Raw genomic sequence first — 19,475 nt, forward strand, 5'->3', positions numbered from 1 at the left:
ACAACTCAGCCAACTTTCAGTACATGCCCACCAAGTTCTCAGATGTAATGAAAGCCTTCTCATACCTTGGAGACTAGCCAGCTGCCAGCCAAATCCCACCACGTGACCCCAGCCAGCCAGCAGGAGAATGATTCAGCAGGGTCTTACATGAGTTCCTGACCCATCTGTCTGGAACAAAATTGATTTTTGCTTTGATTAATTAACTTTCAGATAGTTCATTATGCAGGCATCAGTATCCAGAACACATGGATATAAGGGATATTGCTTGGTGGGTGTCTCTAAGACTGCAGCTTTGTGTTATATTCTTACCTTGAGTTTAAAACCTGAATCTCAAATACATGTATCAATATGCCCCTTTTAAGACAGAGAAAGACTCATACTATATTATATCACTTATATGTAGAATCTAAAAAAATAATAAACATGAAGCTATACATAAAATAGAAACAGACTCACAAAGATGGAAAACAAACTTAGGGTTACCAAAGAAGAAAGGGGTAGCAGAGGGATAAATTAGGAGTTTGGGACTGACATATACACACTACTGTATATAAAATAGATAATCAACAAGGACCTACTGAATAGCACAGGGAACTAACTACACTCAATATTTTGTAATAACATACTGGAATATAATCTGTTAGAAAATAAAAAACAAAAACAGAATCATGCTGTACCTGATCACCTGAAACTAACACAACATTGTACATCAACTATCCTTCAATTAAAAATTAAAAGAATTGTAACGTCCAGGCTCCTTTGAAGCTCTGTGTGGTCAGGGATAAATATTTTCTCAGAGATATAAATGGAAATGCTGCTCACATGTGCTGGACAATGTCCTTAAATCCCTTCTCCCTTTTCTGGGCTAGAATGTGAATGTGGTCATTGTTGTCACAGCTTCATGAGGGACCTTGAGGAGCAGGAGTTCACCCTGTAGGTGTGGGAGTTTAGTGCTGTAAAGATCAGGGAATCTTGTGATTTCAAGAAACTGCTGACCTTATTTTTCATGATTGAAAAACACATGATTCTGTATATTACGTCTTAGTTTTGTGTCTATGAAGCTGAGACTAGCCCATGCAATGGTAATTAAAGTAGGAAAGTAGGGAGGCAATATTTTATTTCAAAGAATGTTGAGATAGATACATCATATTGGCTGGGCTTGGAGATTCTAACCTTCAGTTTTCACCCGAAGGAATCCTTCATTTATCCACCATTATTTCTAGTACTTTGCATGTAGCTTTTATTACTTCTTAAAAGTTGCTAAAATTTTCACCTAGGTCCCTTATAGGATTATCTACATTTCTGGATCCTAGTAGAAATCAGGAATACAGACACGCTCAATGAAAATATTCTTGTAGGTTAAAAGGCACTTCCCAGGTGATGGGAAAGAACTGCTTGCCAGTGTAAGAGACTTAGGATGCAAGTTCAATCCTTGGGTTGGGAAGATCCCCTGGAGAAGGTCATGGTGACCCACTCCAGTATTCTTGCCTGGAGAATCCCAAGAACAGAGAAGCCTGGTGGCTTACAGTCCATAGAGTCGCCAAGATTTGGACATGACTGAAGCGACTTAGTACGTGTGTGTGCGTGCAGACACACACAAACACAGAGGTTAAAATGTTGAAGCTGATTCGGGAGCCTGGAAATAGATTGATTTTAATTTATATCTAGAAAAAAATTTAATGATTTCATAAATACAGGGCTAACTGCCACTTGTGTTACTAATTTTTAAAAACCTCACTTCCTTTGATGTGCAAATACCTCACTGGTCAGAAGCAATGCTGTATATAAAAACATGATGATGTGTGAAGTATTTGTAAGTCAATAGGTGCTGGTCTTGGCAGAAATATCATGGGCAGAGAAGGCCATTCCACACCCAGAACAAACACCTATCCCAGTGCAAGCCCTTCCATGCAACCCCTTCCATGGCAGAGGTGGTTCTAAGTCATCTGTTCCCACTTAGTTCATTATGGGCTACTCAGGTCTCATGGTAACTTGGTAGTTTATAGTCAAGTGTTGAGTCATTACCAATGCCTAGTAACAACCCTGAAGACATTTCTCATAATGAGAATAGTCATTTATAAAAGATGGCAGTCAGCTTAGTCAGTTCAGTCGCTCAGTCGTGTCCAACTCTTTGCGACCCCATGTATAACAGCACTGCCTGCCTCCCTGTCCATCACCAACTTCCGGAGTTCACTCAAACTCATGCCCATCGAGTCGATGATGCCATCTAGTCATCTCATCCTCTGTCGTCCCCTTCTCCTCCTGTCCCCAATCCCTCCCAGCATCAGAGTCTTTTCCAATGAGTCAACTCTTCACATGAGGTGGCCAAAGTATTGGAGTTTCAGCTTCAGCATCAGTCCTTCCTTATGCAAAAGTCTTCAGGTTCTTTGAATCATCTGTGAGAGCCTGCTGGTGACTCTACTTCACTATGTGTCACACAATTCAAGGGTCACTGGTTCTTGGTTCCTGTGGTTTAAATGGCTAAGTAAGTCATATGGCAGCCTGGATATACTGTGTATCCTTTTGATCCCACTCAAAACTGGTGAACTTTGGAGTTACTTAGTAAACATGTTGGAGTGAATGTCCAAATGAGGTGTATGTCACCTTCAAAATCCAAAGGAGACTGCTAGGTGTTGTGTCCCTGTGATTGTGGCAGAAAATTTAGAAAGTTTAGCTATTCAGTCATGTCCAACTCTTTGCGACCCCATGGACTGTAACCTACCAGACTGCTCCGTCCATGGGATTTTACAGGCAAGGGTACTGGAGTGGGTTGCCATTTCCTTCTCCAGAGGATCTTCCCAACCCAGGGATCGAACCCTGGTCTCCCACATTGTAGGTGGACACTTTTCCATCTGAGCCACCAGGGAAGTTCTTGTGGTAGGAAGGACCTAATTCTTCACTTTAGAAGGACGTCTGAACTTTCCCCACATCACTAAACTTCTAATATTCACCCAGGTCCTTGAGATTTAGTGGTATTTTTTTCCCATCCTCTTACTTGTGTGTGTCTTAACAATTTGTCAAAAGCATTTGCTGCTTTCTAATTACTAAGTCAATGATCATGTCATAATCAATGTGATAATGCAATATGTTGCCCTGTGGAATAGAGGGAAAATATTCCTACAGACCTGTTTACCACAAAGACTGTAGGATGAGAGAAATCTTGAGGGAAGAAATGGAAGGGTGTTTCTGCCAGCTGAAAGAAAACCATTTCTGATGGTCTTTTGGAACATTTGTTCCTTCTCCCCATTTGCCTACATATTCCATCATTTATATCAATATGGATTTATGGACACGTTTTATTCTTTGTGACATAATCACTGTAAACGGTTTATATTATTGCACAGATTATTCTATCATTGGTCTTTTGGAGTTTTTTATGGTCAGCTCCCTTCCTAGCAGGTGTGTCAAGGGAGGTGTCTTTTCTTCACTTCTGGCACTTCAAGGTGATTCAAGTTCATTTTCTCTTTTCTTTGTATAAGCTCTAAAATCAGATATGTTTTTCAAGGAGATTTGATTCATTTTAATAGAGAATGGCATTTAGAAAACAAGATATGTGTACTGAGTATGCTCATTGCCCCTGTTCTGTCATTTCCTGCAAACATTCTCAGTGGACAGAATTAGAAAATATATTTGTGTATGTTATTCTGACATAAATATATATATATATATATATGTATATATGACTATACTCATTTTGTGTATATCTTTTTATACATTTTGATGAACAAATTCATCCTGGCATCTTCAATAAATTCAGTTCCACAGGACTTTCACTCTTCTCCTATCCACACTTTTTAAAATGTTTATTTATTGTCTGTTTTTGGCTGTGCTGGGTCTCTGCTGCTGTGCATTGGGCTTTCTCTAGTTACAAAGAGTGGAGGCTACTCTTCGGTTCTGGTGTGCAGGCTACTCATTGTGGTGGCTTCTTTCATTGCAGCTCACATGCTCTAGGGTGTGTGGGCTCAGTAGCTGAGGGGCATGGGCCTAGTTGCCTTGCAGCTTGTGGGATTTTTCCAGACTAGGGATTGAACCTGTGTGCCCTGCATTGTCAGGTGGATTCTCAACTGCTAGACTGCCAAATAAGCTTCTCCCTACACTTCCTGATTTGTACCTTCTCATTGTGACAGTTAGAAACATGGCAGCTATTACTTATAATTTAAGAATTTGCTTGACCCTAGATGTATGTAATGTGTTTGAAGAATAGTTAACACATACAGATATGAGAAATAAATTTAGCATATGCAATTATTATTTATGTGCTGTTCCTTCTGTCTTTCAGCCTTAGAGTTTCCAGTCAAAACACTGCTGACTCTATGTCAGAGCCTTTTATCCCAACTCCTTTTAGTGGGATTATGCTGAAAATTAGAAATATAGTCAAGTTTATTTGCAAAATCACCATCCTATCCAGGGATTCCCCAAATTCTAGTTGATTAGTTTAATTTGCATACAACAAAGTTTAGTCTTTATGTTACACAATTCTATGGATTTTTGACAAAGTCATGCATTCATCACCAACAGTATAAAGAGAACAGTTTTATCACCCTAATAAATTGCTTATGTGATCTGTTGTCAAACATCCCTTCAACCCCAAACAAACACAGATCTTTTCTCTCATCCTTACAGTTTGTGTTTCCAGAATGTCATTGAAAGGGACTATGCAATATATTTTGTGTGTGATTTCTTTCCCTCATAAAATGCAGGTGATATTAGTCAATGTTAATATGTTAATAGCTTGCTTTCTTTTTATCACTGAGTATATTCCATTGCATGGATCATCACAGCTTATTTATCCATTCATCTATTGATGTAAATCTTGATTGTTTCATTCTTTGATAATTATGAATAAAGCTGCTGTAAACACTTACTTATGTACAGATTTTATGTGAACATATATTTTTATTTTTATATATTTTTAATTCATTTAGTGAATACTTAGGTGTGGGATTGCTGGACTGTATTGTAATGTATTGCTGATCCTGCTCACCACACGTTGTCTTGCTGTTGACCCTGTTCGCACTATTCTTTGAATCTAGGGCAGGCAAGGTGCGAGCTAAGAGGCTATAAAAAGACTCAAGGAGCCATAAGAACTGCAGACACGTTTATTCTCTCCTGGCTGGCATGGCAGCCAAAACACAGTCTCTCACCTGGCTGACACAGCAGCTGTAGCAGCAGACATATTATTAGATCATGAAAAACGCTGGGCTGCAAGAAGCCCAAGCTCGAATCAAGATTGCCGGGAGAAACATCAGTCACCTCAGATGTGCAGATGACACCACCCTTATGGCAGAAAGTGAAGAGGAACTAAAAAGCCTCTTGATGAAAGTGAAAGAGGAGAGTGAAAATGTTGGCTTAAAGCTCAATATTTAGAAAACTAAGATCATGGCATCTGGTCCCATCACTTCATGCAAAATAGATGGGGAAACAGTGGAAACAGGGTCAGACTTTATTTTTTTTGGGCTCCAAAATCACTGCAGATGGTGATTGCAGCCATGAAATTAAAACGCTTACTCCTTGGAAGAAATGTTATGACCAACCTAGATAGCATATTGAAAAGCAGAGACGTTATTTTGTCAACAAAGGTCCATCTAGTCAAGGCTATGGTTTTTCCAGTAGTCAGGTATAGATGTGAAAGTTGGACTGTGAAGAAAGCTGAGCGCTGAAGAATTGATACTCTTGAACTGTGGTGTTGGAGAAGACTCTTGAGAGTCCCTTGGACTGCAAGGAGATCCAACCAGTCCATTCATCCAACCAGTCCATTCTGAAGGAGATCAGCCCTGGGATTTCTTTGGAAGGAATGATGCTAAAGCTGAAATTCCAGTACTTTGGCCACCTCATGCGAAGAGTTGACTAATTGGAAAAGACTCTGATGCTGAGAGGGATTGGGGGCAAGAGGAGAAGGGGACGACAGAGGATGAGATGGCTGGATGGCATCACTGACTCGATGGACGTGAGTCTGAGTGAACTCCGGTAGTTGGTGATGGACAGGGAGGCCTGGCGTGCTGCGATTCATGGGGTCGCAGAGAGTTGGACACAACTGAGCGACTGAACTGAACTGAACTGAATTTGTGGTGCAACAGCCACTTTCTAGGTGGAGCTCAGAAATGCATACTGCACAATGTAGCCTACAGCCAGTGAGCACCTGAGACATGCATGTGCAGTGCTACAGATGAGCTCAGCTGTTACATAGTCACTATTTACAAAACCTGAGGCGAGAGAGCCTGAATAGGCCTTCTTGAATGATTTACCCTCCCCCAACAGGTAAGTATACGTCTTACTTTATTTAAAAAATAGATGAAACTTAAATGCATGTTACGAAGGGAAAGAAGCCAATATTAAAAAGGCTACACTGATAAATCTGTTTGCAGAGCAACAATGAAGATGCAGACATAGAGAACAGACTTATGGACAAGGGTGGAGGAGAGGGTGAGAGGAAGGGAGGGAGCAGCCTGGATGCACGTACAGTAATGGATGTAAATAGATAGCCAGTGGAAATGTGCTGTATGACTCAGGGAACTCAAACTGGGGCTCTGTAATAACCAAAGGGGTGGGAATGGGTGGGAAGTGGGAGAGAGATTCAAGAGGGAGGGGACATATGTGCACCTATGGTTAATTTATGCTGATGATGGCAGAAATCAAACCAATATTGTAAAGCAATCACTGATCAATTAAAAATGAATATTTTTTTAAAAGACTGAAAACTGTATAATTCCAACTGTATGACTTTCTAGAAGAAATGAAACTATGGAGATAGTAAAAAGATCAAGGTTGTCAGGCGTTGTGGCGCAGGGAAGATGAAGAGATGGAGTACAGATTTTTAGGGTAGTGGAATGGTTATTTTTGATACTATAATAGTGAGTACCTGTCATTCATAATACTCTTGTCCAAACCCATAGAATGGAGAACACTGAAAGTGAATGTAAACTATGGACTTTGGGTGACTATGTGTCTATATAGGTTCATTGACTGTAACAAATATACCATCTGGTGGGGGTTACTGACAGGGAGGCTTTGAATATGAGAGGGTTCAAGATATATAGGAATTCTCTAACTTCCTCTCAATTTTGCCATAAATTAAAATGCTCTAAAGTTTTTTTTTTAATGTTTTTATAAACTGCTTTTGTCAAAAAGAATTAAAATATTTATACCACATAAAGACTACTTATCTCTTTTGTACATTTTACCCATTAAGTATTTTTTGTATATTAATCTTATAATTTTAGATTGAAGTTCATTTTCATAAAGTAATACTATACTTTATTTTATAGTTTAGATCAGATAAGTGTTATGCACCGAGCCCGTATCTCCGAACCGACCGAGAGAGCAAGTCCACCACAGTAATGCAAAGGCAAGAAGGGAGTTTGTTTATTCCTAGCGCGCTAGGGCCCAAGTCTCATCCCACAAAAGGGAATCTGACAAGAGCCCCGAACAAAGGAGTATGGCGGCTTATATACAGGCAGTTCTTTGTCTCCGTTACAGGAGTAGCTGGCATTACATGATTGGCCAGGCAGGATGAGCGCATATCCTGTCTCTTTCTGGTAAACATGACTCAGGTCCTAGAGCCTGTCATTTGGTCCCTAACAATAAGTAAGATTTATAATTTTTGTTTGAAAACGTAGTGTAATATTTATTATTGTCAGAATGCAAATTCTTTATTTTTGGCAGCCTGCACCTTATTCCATAGGTGTTTTCTTATTTGCAGATGTAAAGCTGCTTTTGTTTCATGTTTCAATGAGGTGATTTTGAATATATTGTGAATGTTTGTCTTTCTCAAGAACTTGCTCAATATTTTCTCAAAATAAATTACTATTTTTTCCTGGGTTTTATCTGTTTGCCAAGACCATTTAAAAGTCAGACTTTATTTACAAACTAATAAGTTGATTGTTATGTATCATGGATACTGACAGTATCTGGATTTCTGAGTTAGATATAAGGAATGTTATTAATCACAGTCCAGCAAGTCCTGTGAGAAAAATACTGTGTTCATTCTCCTCTCCCCCAGAGGAGCAATGGAAAGAGGCCTGGAGGATGAGTCTGCATTTTAGCTGAGCAACCCGAATGCTTGAGAGTGTTCAGAACAACTGTAGGCCTATTGCCTCAGGACACATTGCCTTTGTTATACAGACAGTATAAAAACCTCATATTTGATCCAGAGGGAAATATTAGCACCATCTTGTAAAGCCATTTGTTATAACAAAAAAAAACAACAACAACAACAACAAAAAACAACCCTCCTTGAAAGGATAATCTGGAACAAAGGTAAACAGTGTTTCTTCTTGTAAAAGATACAGAAACACGAGAGACTCAGCATGAATCATCTCAAAACGATGCTCATCCATAGTTTCTATATTTTTTTGACTTCTGCTAAATTTTCCCATGAATACACCCCTGTCAGCCACTCTAATTAATCTCACTCACAGTGTCTGAGACCAATTTTGTTCCCTTTTTTTCTAGTGCAGCATTTAATTAAGTCCCATACTATCAACAGTATTTCACAGAGCAGAATGAGGCCCACCTGTAGGAATGACCTCCAAGGTCACGGACCAACCAATTGAGCTGACCATCAGGCTGTTTTCCTGTAGTTGCCGTAGGCATCTTTTACCTGGCCTGAGGCATCATTTCAGCTATAGCAGGATACATTGGTGACTACATGGTCTTTATCTGGAACTGTAAGACCCAAATCTCAGACAATTTTCCCATAACAGACCAAGTTAATGAATCAAGACTGATCTAAATGCCTTTGGGATCCTGGTAGTATCACTGATAACTCCAACTCAAGTTAGATAAAACTTTAATAAAGCAGATCATTACCCACAGAGTAAACATAGAATAAGTATACCCAGATAACTCTACAAGGTTTACTCTGGTACACAGTGAATCTGTGTACAAAGACTTCCTTAAATACCTTGAAACTATGTGCCTTTTCATCTTTGCTGAGGGCACCTGTCTGTGATGGTCAGGCTGTTTTTGTAACTCTATCTTAGCCTTAGCTTCCTGTTTGTGCAGGGCCTCAAGGTCACCCAAAGGTGAGAGATTGAAGCCCTCTTAGACATTTTTTGGACAAACTCACAGCCCTGCATATGCATGTGAGTTTCTTGTTTGCCAGGTATATATCAGAGCTTTCAAAGTTCATGGAATCTCAGTCTCCAGCTCTTCTTTCTGTATTTTTGGCCAGTCTCTTGGTTGCAGAGAGTTGGACACAACTGGGTGACTTCACTTCACTCACTTCACTCACTTCATACTTTATCACTGGAGAAGGAAATGGCAACCCACTCAAGTATTCTTGCCTGGAGAATTGCATGGACAGAGGAGCCTAGCAGGCCACGGTCCATTCAGTCACAGAGAGTCAGACACGACTGAGGTGACTAAGCATGTACTTGTCTGTCCCAACTTGTATCTAAATTCAGGAAGATGCCACGTTAAACAGTTACTGATCATTATTTTTTTAGACACATTCTTGCAAAAAAGCTTTTCCTGTTTGGTAAACTCCAAAGCAAGTGAAACCACGACAAAGCCCTGAGAGGGAGACTCTTTCTGAAAATTGCAAAGAGGATGGGGAATTTGAAGCGTCCCAGCCTCACTCTCCCCAGTCCTCTGGTGGGGGCATGGCTGCTGATGGTAACTGCAACCTTGGTGATACAACTGCTGTACTTCAAGATGACTTCTGGGCTGGGGAAGAGGGAAGGAATAAGCCACGTTAGTAAGTTACAAACATTGTTGTTTGTCATGAGAGCTGGCAGTCTGTGTGGAGTAGAAAGTCTTTTGAACTTTTAAAATCTAAGCTAATACCCAGAATTCTGAAAAAGTAGATTTTGAAACTTTTGGTCAGTAGTTTGATTGTTTTCACAGAATAGCTCATTCTCATACATTGAGTTTTGACTTTCCTGGGAGTAGTTATGTTCTAACTTACTCTTCAATGTCTTGTGATAGTTGCTTTCCGTGTTCTGTTGTCCTGGCTTTTTAGTCAAAATCAGTTGGAAAAATATGATGGATCATGTTCACTCCATCCAATCTCTATATCATGTGCATTATTCAAGTTAAAGCTGTCATATTATATAAAAGTTTTTTTATGTAAAAATCTTTATGAAGACAAATTTGTATAAAATATTTACTCTATTCATCAGTTACTGAGTCACAAACAAAAAACTTTTAAATTTTATTGATTTATCAAAGGCCAAAGCAATCAAGATTTTTAAAGTATATTCATGCATTTAGGGTCATTATAGATGGAGTAGTTTTCCTTTCAATACTGCATGCTTTATAGCATATATTCTTTAAAAATGCAATATCAAAATAATTTTTAGTTCAGATAGATATTTTGGTGTGATTATTACTAAAAATGTGAAATTACATATTGTTATTGTTTTTTGGTTGCTAAGTATGAAGACAGAAAACTCAGAACTTACACCATTTAACAACTCTTATTTAAACCATTTAACAACTCTTATTTAAAAACCCTCTTGACTTAATAACAATCCAAAGTGGAGGGGTAAAAAGTGTCCTTATAACAATACCTACTGTGGGCCTTTTATATAGGCAAACAAAATTTTTATTTTTTTATGTATGTATAAAACAAAGATCATGGCATCCCATCCCATCTCTTCAAGGCAAATAGATGGGGGAAAAGTGGAAACAATGAGATATTTTATTTTCTTGAGCTGAAAATTCACTGCGGGCTGTGACTGCAGCCACAAAATTAAAAGACACATGTTAAAAAAAGAGACATTACTTTGCTGACAAAGGTCCATACAGTCACAGCTATGGTTTTCCAACAGTCACATACAGATGTGAGGATGGATGAAAAGCTGAAGAATTGATTCTTTTGAAATGTGGTGCTGGAGAAGACTCTTGAGATTCCCTTGGACAGCAGGGAAATCAAACCAGACAATCCTAAAGGAAATCAACCCTGACTATTCATTGGAAGGAATGATGCTGAAGCTGAAGCTCCAATACCTTGGCCACCTGATTCAAAACTGACTTACTAGAAAAGACTCTGATGCTGGGAAAGATTGAGGGCATGAGGAGAAGGGGGTAACAGAGGATGAAATGGTTGGATGCCATCACCGACTCAGGGGACACCAGTTTGAGCACACTCGGAGATAATGAGGGACAGGAAGACTGGTGAACTGCAATTTATGGGGTCAGAAAGAGTCGGACATGACTTAGCAACTATTGAGAAAGACCTGATGCTGGGAAAGATTGAAGGCAGGAGGAGAGGATGACAGGATGAGATGGTTGGATGGTATCACCTTCTCAACAGACAAACTCTGAGAGATAGTGAAGGACAGGGAAGTCTGATGTGCTGCAGCCCATGGGGTTGCAAAGAATCGGACACAACTCAGCTAATGAACAGGAATAACAATAGTTATTTGAATGAATGGAACAGATTTCCTATTTAAAATTTTTAAAATATGAGGTACAAAAGCATAAAAGTAAACTTCAGTGGTAGTAAGTCTACCAAGAACATATGTTTTATAATTCTATGCAACAGATTAATAAACTTCTGTATAATTTGAAAATTTAACATAATTTCTCTATAGTGTTTCAAAGAAAATGTATTTAAATACTCTGATGACCAATAAGAGATTAACAGATTATTATACATAATCACCTGAAAATATTATTTTTATCCACAAGCAAATTGCTTGTTGCAAGAGAAAGGGGAAGAGTGGTATGTATGGAGGTAGAGCTCTTATTCACACAGCACCTCTTGTATTATATTCTCTCTCTGCACCTACGTGATCATACATTCCTATTGTATCACTTTGATTATTATTTAAATTAAACATTCAAAATGGGAAAATTAAGACTGTTTTGTTCTATAAAAGAAATGGAAGTTTGAACTGAAGCAAGTTCAAAATTTTAGCATACCTAGTTTTATAACAGAATTAAAACTATAATCAGCAATCATTTAGAAAACTTAAAATAACAGGCTAAAGTGTTTTTGGCCTTAGGTATCAAAAATTATATCTGTTCTTTATCATACTATTTTTTGAGACATAAACTTAATATTACATTTGTAACCATGGTGAAATCTTAAAGAGTAAGATTTACTTCTTGTGGTTTTTTATTATACCTTTTGATTCCATTTTAGGGCCTGAATACTTTAATTGTCATCTCTTAGCAGTCAAGGGACCAAATTAAGGGAATTTTAGGTGAAAGAAGTGAGTTTTTCCATGCTCTTGGATAGACATCAAAGGAAGAGAGCTCTATTTTATTCCCTGTGATTTTCTGTAGGCTTTGGGAGCCAGGAAATATCATCAAAGAATAAACATTCAGTTCAAAACAAAAAAAGAAAAAAAATGTTTTGCTACCATAAAATGACCTCAAAATTCTCCTTGAGGAAGGAGGCACATTGTGAAAAGGGTATTAAAAGATCTCTGCATACAAAAGCATCTCTAAATGAAACCAAATGCCTCCATTTTGTAGAACTGTTTGAAATTGTAAGAACACAGTGTTTGCAGACAAACCACCACAAAACTGTACTGTTTCCTGCAGTTGTCAATCAAACAGTTTTACCAGTAGAACAGTGTCTCAAGGGACTTGGGGACTAGGAGCTGAAGGAAGAAGGGCAGGTAAGCCCTGGTGTAGGTTCAGGTCCTGCCTGGAGCACGCTGTGTATGATGGAGAGTAACCAGAATAATCTTCAGTTTCACATTCGGGCAGGTTCATTGTTGCTATCCAAAGATAGTTAAATGCTTCCTGCCCCTCCCATCTGACTCAAATCAAATACACTTACAGACAATAATGGAACAAGGTACAGAGTTCTTAAGAGGAGGCTGGTACATCTGAAAATACGCACTCATAACTGAAGATGTAGAGATATGAATTGTGAGATAATGAACAGTCAGTCACATAGGACCATGTTCATCTGTGTGCATGCTAAGTCGCTTCAGTCATGTCCAGCTCTTTGTGACCCCATGGACTGTGGCCCACCAGTCTGTACTTCCATGGGATTTTCCTGGCAAAAATACTGGAGTGGGTTGCCATTTCCTCCTCCAGGGGATCTTCCTGACTCAGGGATCAAACCCGTGTCTCTTACGCCCTCTGCATTGGCAGGCAGCCTCTTCACCACTAGCACCACCGATCTGTACTGTTGTATTATTTACATTTCATAAACTGCCACAGAGACAGGCTGGGACCTGAGGCCTGGGGCCCTCTGCTGCAGTGTTTGCACCTGGACAAACATCTCCTCAAGCAACAAAACTGTAAGCAGCTAAAAACAATTGCATGCATGTGTAGTTGGGGCAAATTATGGACAAAAGATGCAAAGAAACCAAAAACCCAACTATCATTTCTGAAGAGCCTAGAACAAAAACTGGGTGTTGGAAGCAAAATCAGGGTCCTGAGCTTGCCCCCTGAGCTAAACACCACCTAAGGGGTGGGCAAATCACTTAAGCCACCTCTCCAGCCAACCCCTGGACACATCCTTACTCTCAGTCCATATAAGAAACCAGCTTGCACCTCCCTTGCAAGCAAGCAAGGACACCTGTTACTTGCTCTGGCAGTAGGGACCCCAATAAAGCCATACCTGCATTTATTGTCTGGCTTCTAATCAATTCCTATTGATTAAGGAGGTCAAGAACCTTTGTCATTAACACTATTGAACAGATTTTTTCTCCGAGGAGTGCCTTGATTAGAATGAGTCCAGTCTCTGATATGCAAGTAATCTACGTATCAGTTAGAGACACTGTGCTGTGTGAGTTCTCTCCCACCTGCTAAGGAACTCATGGTCTGCCCAGAAAGGATAGTAAAGAATTCCCACAAGCATTGTGACACTGAAATGTCACAGTGCCATGAAGCTCACCATTGTGGTCGCAGCCTCAGGCCACCATGAGAGCCTCACCAGAGCTGTGCCTTATCAGCTGGTACATCATCCCTGGACCTCGGGAAATACCTGTGAGATCTCAAATCCTCATTGTTCAAAGTCATCTCCAGTTTTCTGTTTCTGCATAATTACTCCTCTCTACACTCTTTTATGGCTTTTCTTTTTTCCTGCCAAAGCCATATTTAGTCAAATAACCAAAGCAGAAAATGAATTGATTATGTGGCTATCAATTTACAAATTGATGTATTTCTAGATAACTTGAGATCCAGGAATCAAGACAGGAAATAAAGTGACAGATCAGAGTTGCCAGTTAGTAGATGGCCCTGTGAAATACAAACATGGAGGGATTTTGAGAATTCCTGCATCTTTATATTGCTTGCTGGAGATTCAGTGTCCTGGATGGAGCCTTTCATTTGCTGAATCTCAGTTGCCTTATATTACCTAAATCAATGGGGAGTAAACTTTGCTTTCCACAGAGGCACCAAGACCTTGACTTTTGAAGATTTGTGGTGATTTTATAGGCTTCCCAGGTGGCACAGTGGTAAAGAATTTGCCTGCCAATGCAGGAGATGCAAGAGATGCAAGTTCAATCCCTAGGTTGGGAAGATTCACTGTAGTAAGAAATGGAGACCCACTCCAGTATTCTTGCCTGGAAATTTTCACACAATGGAATAAAAAAGGTAATCCTTAGGCCACTGGTTTGATTCTGCTTCAAAGAAGAGTGGCTTGTTTAAGGGCTTCCCAGGTGATGCTAGAGGTAGAGAACCTGTCTACCAGTGCAGGAGACATAACAGATATGAGTTCGATCCCTGGCTTGGGATGATGCCCTGGAGGAAGGCATAGAAACCCACTCCAGTATTCTTGCTTGGGTCACGTAGAGTCAGATAAGACTGAAGTGACTTAGCACTCATATATATATCCCCTGGAGAAGGGAATAGCAACCCATTCCAGTATTCTTGCCTGAAAATTTTCATGGACAGAGGAGTTGGGTGGGCTACAGTCCATGAGGTAGCAAAGAGTTGGACACGACTGAATGACTAACACCTTCACTTTCATAAAAAAGAAGTAAAGTCAGACCTAGAAAGACAAATATCACATGATATCCCTTTTATGTGGAATCTGAAAAACAAAAATAATACAAATGAACTTATATACAAAACAGAATTAGACCCACAGACATATAAAACAAACTTATTGTTACCAAAGGGGATAACAAAGTAGGGAGGATAAATTAGGAGTTTGGGATTAACAGACAGACACACAGTATTGTGTTTAAAATAGGTAACCAAAAAAGACCTACTGTATAGCACAGAGAACTATACTCAATATTTTGTAAAAACCTATAACAGATGCACGGGGATGATCCAGAGAGATGATATGGGATGGGAGGTGGGAGGGGGGTTCAGGATTGGGAACTCATGTACACCCGTGGTGGATTCATGTCAATGTATGGCAAAACCAATACAGTATTGTAAAGTAAGATAAAGTAAAAATAAAAATTTTAAAAAAAGAGTGGGGAAAGTGCACCCCTACTAAAAAAAATAAAAAAAACACCTCTATAACAGAAAATCACCTGAAAAAAAGTATATATATATGTGTGTATGTGTAAATGAATCACTTTGCTGTATAACTGAAACTAAAACAATACTGTAAATAAAGAATACCTCATTTTAAAAAAAGGAATTATAAAATGGTGAATCTTCCAAATTAAAAACATGATATTTGGAAAAAGAAAACAAAGATAGATGTATTTCAACTTTGTTAATATCTTGTTTCTTCATCTGTAACACAGGGATAACAATTCTATCATCTCAAGAACTAAATGAGAATTGATGATCAATGTATTCCAAACAATGCCTGATATCTAGTAAGCACTTACTAATATTAAATATTACTGTTATTACTACCTTAATTTCATTGTAATAACATACCAACAAAAATATCATTATAATTCATCACCATCATGAATATTCCCACAAACATATATTTCAGTAAGGATCTCTATAAAACATTCTGCCAGAGTTTAAGATCATGGTATTGGAGCTCACATTATAACACAAAAGAATAACTTCTTTAAATTTTAATATTATACTGACCTGCTATTTAAAAGTTCTCACATAATTTTTCTATCTCTTGCCCTGTAATCTTGACAAATTGGTAGATCTCTCTTTGTACCAGGAACTCCTATAGATTTATTAAAATTTTTGAACCTTATTCCTTTTAGGCTTTTCATTTCTAATCTCATGAATTCCCTAATTATTTTCCTGAAAATAAACCCATACATACATAAATATACATAAAATAATTTTCTTCTCAAAGATACACTGTCTGCCCTGCTAATTGTATCAGTTTTTCTCATTGTTTAATATAATGATTTCAGTTCAGTTCATCAGTTTAGTTGCTCAGTCATGTCTGGCTCTTTGTGACCCCATGGACTGCAGCAGGCCAGGCTTCCCTGTCCATCACCAACTCCTGGAGCTTGCTCAAACTCATGTCCATCCAGTCGGTGATGCCATCCAACCATCTCATCCTCTGTCATCTCCTGCTCTTCCTCCCTTCAATCCATCCCAGCTCAGGATCTCTTCCAGTGAGTCAGTTCTTAGCATCAGGCGGCCAAAGTATTGAGGTTTCAGTTTCTGCACCAGTCCTTCCAATGAATATTCAGGACTAATTTCCTTCAGGATTGACTAGATTAATCTCATTGTGATGATCTACAGTATAACATTGTAGGGTTGCTCTGGGTCAGCTCATGTCCTAAAAATATGTTATTTTCAGTGGGAAAAAGTCTAACACAGCAAGGAGAGCATTGTTTGGTCGATTTCCCATAAAAATGGTCAGTTAACCCTGCATGCATGTTCAGTCGTATCCAACTCTTTGCGACCCCATGGACTGTAGCCAAACACTATACACTGTAGCCCACTAGGCTCCTCTGTCCATGGGATTTTCCAGGCAAGAATACTGGAGTGGGTTGCTAACTTCTCCTCCAAGGAACCTTCCCGACCCAGGGATCAAACCCTGTCTCTTGCATTTCCTGCATTGACAGGTGGATTATTTTTACCACTGAGCTATCTGGGAAGCCCCCACAATTCCCTACTGTTTTTTCTGTTTTTCATAAAACAAATAGTAAGCTTTTTGAAAACTTGATGTCCAGGAATTCCCCAGCAATTAAAATATTTATATTTAAATACTTAAAGTAAATTTATAACTATTAACAAACAAACTTGCAACATACATATTTGGGGAAAAAAAAACATAGATATTTAGTAATAAAACTGCATTTAAAGCTTTGTGATAGGATAGCATTTACTAATTGCTTATTCATAGAAGTATAAAGCTAAGGTCTGAGAAACTAAAAAGCAGGTTAACTAATATAGTCTGGGCCCAACTAATTTGTGAAGGATTAATTTACCTACTTTGAGTTTGGTGCTAATAAGGCACCAGTCACAGGTGTGATCTCTTTGTTGGCTGGTTAGGTTGACTTTTGGTCACTTCTGTATATTTCGTGCCCCCTGTTCATGGTAAATTCTTCCACTTGTGTCACTGGTCATAAGGAGAAATAAAACTAAGAGTGTAACTGCACATGTGCAAACTCACAACCTCTGCTGGAAAAACATAACATCCACTCTTCCGGTGGGAGTGTCATCCTAACCTGATGATACTATGTCCACTTTCAGTAGTGTTGTCATTGCTAAAAATGAACAAAACCCGTATTGTAGACACTCAGCCAGATGTAAAAAACACCTTCACATATACTCAGTAATTTTCTATAGGTGTTTAAAGAAACTAAGCTTTACAGTTGCCCATTTCTATTTTAACACAAGGCACGGAAAAGTAGCTAACTTAAAAACACAGACATAAAAAAAGTTATTTTCTTTTTATTTTGTTCAATTTATTTTTTTAATTGGACAATAATTGCTTTACAATGTTGTGGTGTTTTCTGCCATATAACAATGAGAATCAGTAATAATACTCAGTAATAATATACATAGACCCTGATCCCACTCCTTTAGTTCATCACAGAGTGCCAGGCTGGCTTCCCTGTGTTATACAGCAGCTTTCCATTAGTTATCTGTTTTACACATGGTCAGTGCTACTTTCTCAATCCACCCCACCCTATCCTTAAATGTACCACAATGTTCATTGCAGCATTATTTACATAACCAGGACATGGAAGCAACTTAGATGTCCATCAACAAATGAATGGATAAAGAAGTGTGGTATATATATGCAATGGAATATTCAGTTCATTTCAGTTCAGTTCAGTCGCTCAGTTGTGTCTGACTCTTTGCGAATCCATGAATCCCAGCACACCAGGCCTCCCTGTCCATCACCAACTCCTGGAGTTCACTCAGACTCACGTCCATCGAGTCCGTGATGCCATCCAGCCATCTCATCCTCTGTCATCCCCTTCTCCTCCTGCCCCTAATCCCTCCCAGCATCAGAGTCTTTTCCAATGAGTCAACTCTTCGCATCAGGTGGCCAGAGTACTAGAGTTTCAGCTTTAGCATCACTCCTTCCAAAGAAATCCCAGGGCTGATCTCCTTCAGAATGGACTGGTTGGATCTCCTTGCAGTCCAAGGGACTCAAGAGTCTTCTCCAACACCACAGTTCAAAAACATCAATTCTTCAGTGCTCAGCTTTCCTCACAGTCCAACTCTCACATCCATACATGACCAATGGAAAAACCATAGCCTTGACTAGATGGACCTTTGTTGGCAAAGTAATGTCTCTGCTTTTGAATGTGCTGTCTAGGTTGGTCATAACTTTTCTTCCAAGGAGTAAGTGTCTTTTAATTTCATGGCTGCAGTCACCATCTGCAGTGATTTCGGAGCCCAAAAAGTAAAGTCTGACACTGTTTCCACTGTTTCCCCATCTATTTCCCATGAAGTGATGGGACCGGATGCCATGATCTTTGTTTTCTGAATGTTGAGCTTTAAGCCAACTTTTTCACTCTCCACTTTCACTTTAATTAAGAGGCTTTTTAGTTCCTCTTCACTTTCTGCCATAAGGGTAGTGTCATCTACATATCTGAGGTTATTGATATTTCTCCCAGCAATCTTGACTCCAGCTTGTGCTTCTTCCAGCCCAGTGTTTCTCATGATGTACTCTGCATAGAAGTTCAGTAAGCAGGGTGACAATATACAGCCTTGACGTACTACTTTTCCTATTTGGAACCAGACTGTTGTTCCATGTCCAGTTCTAACTGTTGCTTCCTGAGGCAGATCAGGTGGTCTGGTATTCCCATCTCTTTCAGAATTTTCCACAGTTTATTGTGATCCACACAGTCAAAGGCTTTGGCATAGTCAATAAAGCAGAAATAGATGTTTTTCTGGAACTCTCTTGCTTTTTCCATGATCCAGCGGATGTTGGCAATGTGATCTCTGGTTCCTCTGCCTTTTCTAAAACCAGCTTGAACATCTGGAAGTTCATGGTTCATGTATTGCTGAAGCCTGGCTTGGAGAATTTTGAGTATTACTTTACTAGTGTGTGAGGTGAGTGCAATTGTGTGGTAGTTTGAGCATTCTTTGGCATTGCCTTTCTTTGGGATTGGACTGAAAACTGACCTTTTCCAGTCCTGTGGCCACTGCTGAGTATTCCAAACTTGCTGGCATATTGAGAGCAACACTTTCATAGCATCATCTTTCAGGAT

Source organism: Budorcas taxicolor, chromosome 17 (assembly GCF_023091745.1).
Source record: "Budorcas taxicolor isolate Tak-1 chromosome 17, Takin1.1, whole genome shotgun sequence".
Taxonomy (NCBI): Eukaryota; Metazoa; Chordata; class Mammalia; order Artiodactyla; family Bovidae; genus Budorcas; species Budorcas taxicolor.